We start from the raw sequence: 6,000 nt of genomic DNA, 5'->3' as shown, positions 1-6,000 counted from the left end.
CAGACAGCTACAATCAGCAGCCTGTGCCCTCTTAAGAGGCTATCCCAGGCTTGGCACCACCTTGTTTAAACAGGCAGTTTATCTTCTGATAAGAAGCAGAAAGACTTAATTTACAGTTGTTTAATGCTATTAGAACCTATGCACGTAGTTTCCATAACAAGATAGGAAAAACAAGCCAAGTCTTCTGCGTAGGATTTTTCTGATCTCCAGGATATAGGAACACACCTATGGTATCTTGTTGTATGAGTCATTGGGTTGCTGATGTCACACAGTATGTGCTGTTAGGCTCGGATAAGTGGTAGAGAGAGTTCACTACAAGACAATAGCTTCTGGTACACTGGTGTATAACCTGCTTATTATAAAGTGGTAACCAGGAAGAAAGTTATTTTAAAACATATGAAAAATTACATTTAGAGACAGAAAAAAACCATTGTATTTTCCATTCATAATGCTGTGTTGTTAAGCCTTCAGGAAGCGTGTGACTATAGTGCTGTGAGCATGGAAAAACAAAAGCAGCATTGCCCTTTGTCCTCCTGGTCTGTGTCTGCCACTGGGCTCCTTGGGCACCCTGCGAGCCTGTGAGACTGTGGCACCCACGGCGTGCCACAGGCAAGGAGCACTGCAGGAAGGGCTGCCAATTTTAGCCGTTCCTCAAGATCTCGGAAAGTTTGTTCTTAAATATGGCTCAGCAAACAAAGCAAAAACCACACTCCCGAACACTTTTCAACATTTAAATAAGAGTCTCAGCTGTTGCCGAGACTAGCGTTTACTATCCAAACATGTGGTTGTGTGAGTGCTATCAAAGCATGCACTCACACATCCCAGACATCCTGACACACACAGGGTGAGGAGTGAGAGCAGTTTGTTTCAAGAGAAAAAGCATTAAGAAATGGCTGAGCCCTCGGACAAATGACAATGAGGCTGCACAGGGGTCCCCATCACAGGTAGAAACACATACAGTGCCCCCCTGGTTTGCAAGGACAACTGTGACTGAACCAACAGAGGTAAAAATAAATGCAACTGACCACTGCAGTGAAGAGGAATTTGTTGCCTACAAAAGTATCAAACAACCTTAAACATCCATCAGTCAGCTGTGCTCTGTGGACCTCTCACACAAATATAAAAAATTAAATGGATTAGAATGGGGATAGAAATGGATTAAATAGGTGGTCATTTTACTTGCATACATGTGAATGGTACTAATCTGGATAGAAAAAAATTAATGTTAGTTCTGTTAAGCAGCCAATAAATCTAATGTCTCTTTCAGTTAGGAAGGAATACAGGTATTTTCCCATTTTTGTTACTTGGATCTTTGTGTATAGCACAATACATTGCTTTTTTCTATGGAAAAAGAAAATAATGTGTTTGAAGTGAGAAGAAAGTCTTCTCATCATTCTCTACTTAAAATGCTCCCACACTTTCTTTCAGTGGAACAACCCATACAATTAACAACCTGGGCACTGGCCCAGTTTTATAGAGTTTGACATCTAATGAAGGTAATACATATTGCTTGTCAAAGCTGGACTGTGGTGCATCCAACCTCACACGAGGCTCCACCTTCTCCTCACCACACTCCCCACTGGACCAGTGTTACTAGGATTTCCAAGCAGCATGACATACCTTTTTGAGACCTGGACTACTAAAATACAATGGCAGTTGAGTGTCAAAGTCAGCTCTTCCCCCTCACATCCAATGTTCCCTCTTAAACTGTCCATTATAAGGTCCAGGTCCTGCTCCCTGGGATTTCCAAAAGTCTCTTTCTTTTAAAACCCTTCTTCTCTTTTACCCTATGGAAAAAGCAACTCCAGCCACTCTCTTCCTTCTGGCTGGTGAGGTGAGTCCATTCCCACATCTTCCAGTATCCCATTTTTTCTGCAAATGACTCTTTTCCTGCTCTTTCTCTGCGCTTTCACCTTCCAAAGAATTGCCACCGCATGGCACTGTCCATAGCATCAAACTCATTTACTCAACACACTCTTTCCTTAGAAATCAGAACTACTAGAAAATAGTCATATGTTGCCACTTGTGTGAACTCTGAAGCAGGAGGAAGATAAGTTCCTACAAGAAACTGAAACCAGGAAATCTTTATTCCTGTAAATCAGACCAGTCATATTCTCTGGTTTTACTATTCAAATTATCAACCAGTTGAAACAATGCGGTTAGTAGTATTTAGAATTTATGATTTATAAAGAAACCATGCACTCAGTGACATGCTAACCTTCACTCAGAAAAAGCAGATGTGCACCAGTCATAAAAATCATCATTCCTTTCTGGATAATTTGTAAAGAAGGGGGAAATAGTTAAGCCTGACAAATATTCACTATAAATAGTATATATCCGGCTATCTGATGGATGGGTGGTTAGATGGATGAGCAGAATAAGTTCTTTAGAGGAACTCTAGACAACTTCCTTGAATATTCAGTTTCATGTTCACAGACCATAGCTCTGTGCATTGGCCCATGTACTGACAGCAGATACGAAGAATGTCTTTCCCTCTCACAATTGAACTATACAGAAATATTTAGTAGAGCTACTCTGCAAAACATTCACAGATCTTGCAGATTACTTTGCAAATAATTATGTAAACACATGAAAAACATATTTAGCTTATGCTGCAGAGATTGAGGGATGATGAAGAAAGCATTAGACTGCTGTCTAGTCAGTCCTTGGGAACCTGGGCTGTACAACTGGGGTAAACCTCTCTCTCAGATGCTCCAAGAGGTACACTGCTTGCTGTGGTTGTGGAGAAGCTGGGGTTAAGAACCAGAACATAAGAAAGATTATCTGGGGACAGGATCAAAGTTCCTTCAAGGAAAGCATTCTTGGGTGAACAACCAATCATCTTCAACTGTCAGACTTACCTTTCTGCTTGCTCATAAATAATTTTCAATCAAGTGGGAGAGGTGATTTCCTTGGCCATGGCCAAGGATCATTTAACTCCTTTTCACTAGTCAACAACTAGTTTCATTTACAGTAAATATCTTTACTGTTGTTGTTGCTGTTGTTGTTGTGCTCAAATACAGGGTATGTAATCTGCAGTCACAAGGCTTAGGCAGGCTGATGAGCAAAACTGACAGAGTCACTGATGCTGCCTATATTTCATTGATGCTCTACGGCTTTGCGAAAAGGAAGCTTTCTTGTCTTCCCTCAGTGTTCCTGCCTTTACAATGGGGGTCATTCAGCTACTGAATGAAAAATATTAAATTATTAATATTAATACCCTGACTAGTGATTTCGATGGATTCCAGAACAGTTGCTCATGACTCAGACATCAGTGGTACTGGTATAACATCATCACTGAAAGCAATGCAAATGTGGAGTGTCATTCATTTAGCATTTGTTGACCAGGCACTTCAGAATGTATTCCTCTTGCCTAATGAATACCAGAATGCAATGGCAGCTGTGTGAGATTTTTTTATTACTCAGAAATCATGTATTTTGGGACTAGTCTTCTACAGTGTTTTCACTTCTGAGCTGGCTCAAGATATATGGTAATGCAATTTACAAATTACACAAATTGGGTATGCATCTTCAGGAAAGGATCTGAACAGATTCCCTACAGAAGGAATTAGATTTTTTTTTTTTTTTTTTTTTAAGGAGAGTAAAGTAAAGAGGAGGAAACTGGCTGCTTGAGGCTTGGATGGGCACACGCTTTGCTGGGTAAAAAACTGGCTGGATGGCCGGGCCCAAAGAGTGGTGGTGAATGGAGTTAAATCCAGTTGGCGGCCAGTCACGAGTGGTGTCCCCCAGGGCTCGGTTTTGGGGCCACTCCTGTTTAACATCTGTATTGATGATCTAGACGAGGGGATCGAGTGCACCCTCAGTAAGTTTGCAGATGACACCAAGTTGGGTGGGAGTGCTGATCTGCTCGAGGGTAGGGAGGCTCTGCAGAGAGATCTGGACAGGCTGGAGTGATGGGCTAAGGCCAACTGGATGAGTTTCAATAAGGCCAAATGCCGGGTGCTGCACTTTGGCCACAACAACCCCCAGCAGCGCTACAGGCTTGGAGAGGAGTGGCTGGAGAGCTGCCAGTCAGAGAGGGACCTGGGGGTGTTGATTGACAGCCGGCTGAACAGGAGCCAGCAGTGTGCCCAGGTGGCCAAGAAGGCCAATGGTATTCTGGCTTGCATCAGAAATAGCATGGCCATCAGGGACAGGGAAGTGATCTTACCCCTGTACTCGGCACTGGTGAGACCGCACCTCAATTACTGTGTTCAGTTTTGGGCCCCTCACCACAAAAAGGACATTGAATTACTCAAGCATGTCCAAAGAAGGGCAACGAAGCTGGTGAAGGGTCTGGAGCACATGTCGTACAAGGAGCGGCTGAGGGAACTGGGGTTGTTTAGTCTGGAGAAGAGGAGGCTGAGGGGAAACCTCATTGCCCTCTACAGCTACCTGAAAGGAGGTTGCAGAGAGCTGGGGATGAGTCTCTTTAACCAAGTAACAAGTGATAGGACAGGAGATAATGGCCTCAAGTTGCGCCAGGGAAGGTTTAGACTAGATATTAGGAAGCATTTCTTTACAGAACAGGTTGTTAGGTGTGTGAATGGACTGCCCAGGGAGGTGGTAGAGTCCCCATCCCTGGAGGTGTTTAAGAGTAAGGTTGACATAGCACTTAGGGATATGGTGTAGTTGGGAACTGTCAGTGCTAGGTTAACAGTTGGACTGGATGATCTTCAAGGTCCTTTCCAACCTAGATGATTCTGTGATTCTGTGAAACAAATTGCAAATTACGCCCTGAAATGGAGAGTGAGAAAGAATACATTGCTTGGTCTCAGGACAGCTTTGTGCTGTTAATATAAGGCACCCACGACCAACAAACCAACCCCAAAATCCAAAACAAAACCAAATACAATCCCAGAATGCAAAGAAAGGGGCGCTTCGGTTACTGTATGGTTAATAAGCCTCATTAAGATCTCATCTGAAATACCTTGATCATGAAAAGAATACTAACTGGGTTAGGTGCAGAAATGGCTACTGAGATATCTGAAAAATGAAGAGTCAATCCAATGAGAGAAGGCCACAGAAGTTATTTTACCCATTTGCAGGAGTTTAACTAGCAAGATAAGGACTGCTGTCTGTCAGTGCCAGAAAGTAAACAGGGGAGTCACGGGAATAACCTCAACTCATCCACAACACATGTATGGAAACAACTGGGCATAAACTGGCTTTGAAGAAATTAATGTAGGGAATTAGAGAAAAAATTTTACTGTCAGACTGATACTCTGTAGAAATAATAAGAGCAGAAAACTAAGGTTTTTTTCAAGTTTGAGCCATTAATTAGCAAGACAAAAAGGTGTTTACTGCTTGAAAATGCAGCAGTTCTTCTCTAGTTGTCCTACTTAATATTTGTTGAACTGTATTTGCAAGGCCTGAAAAGAACATCTGCAGGATATGAAGAAAATAAAGGAATCACTCTAATGCAGTTCATATGAATCAGGCCAGTTGGATCCATATGACTCCATTGGAAGCCAAATGCTGCTGTCAGACCTGTGTAATCCTGAAATACTTTGTTCGTCATGAATGCCCACTGGTTCTGCTGAGCAGAGTGATGCAGAGCTGGCTGTTTGCTGGTGGGCACCGCTCTTCTCCCTTTAGCCCCCTCCACCACCAGCCTGTCATGACTCGAGGCTGCTGACCATGGGGGCTCCTGGCAAGCACAGCCGTCCTCCAGCAACTGTGAGATGCCCAACAATTTCAAACCAAGAATGAACACAGGGATTTGCTAATATTAATTTAGGGTTGAGGACAAAGAGTCCATAATTATGTTGGCAAAGATATGTGGATTCATTTGGTTAGTAAAGGTGGACAAAGCACTGAAAGGCTACGTGATTTTAAGAGCTTAAAACAAATGAAGACCGCTAGCTTACAAATGTAAGTAAAAGGCAGAATTTTACCCATGCACCATCTATTAACTCTTTCATAACCAATTTTCTTCAGTTAATTCTGAAATACCTATTCATTTCAGAGTTAAAGTGGCATTCATACATAACCAGATAA

This window comes from Strix aluco, chromosome 3, assembly GCF_031877795.1.
Source record: "Strix aluco isolate bStrAlu1 chromosome 3, bStrAlu1.hap1, whole genome shotgun sequence".
Classification (NCBI taxonomy): domain Eukaryota; kingdom Metazoa; phylum Chordata; class Aves; order Strigiformes; family Strigidae; genus Strix; species Strix aluco.
The sequence above is the reverse complement of the archived record's forward strand: the minus strand, read 5'-3'. Positions refer to the sequence as shown.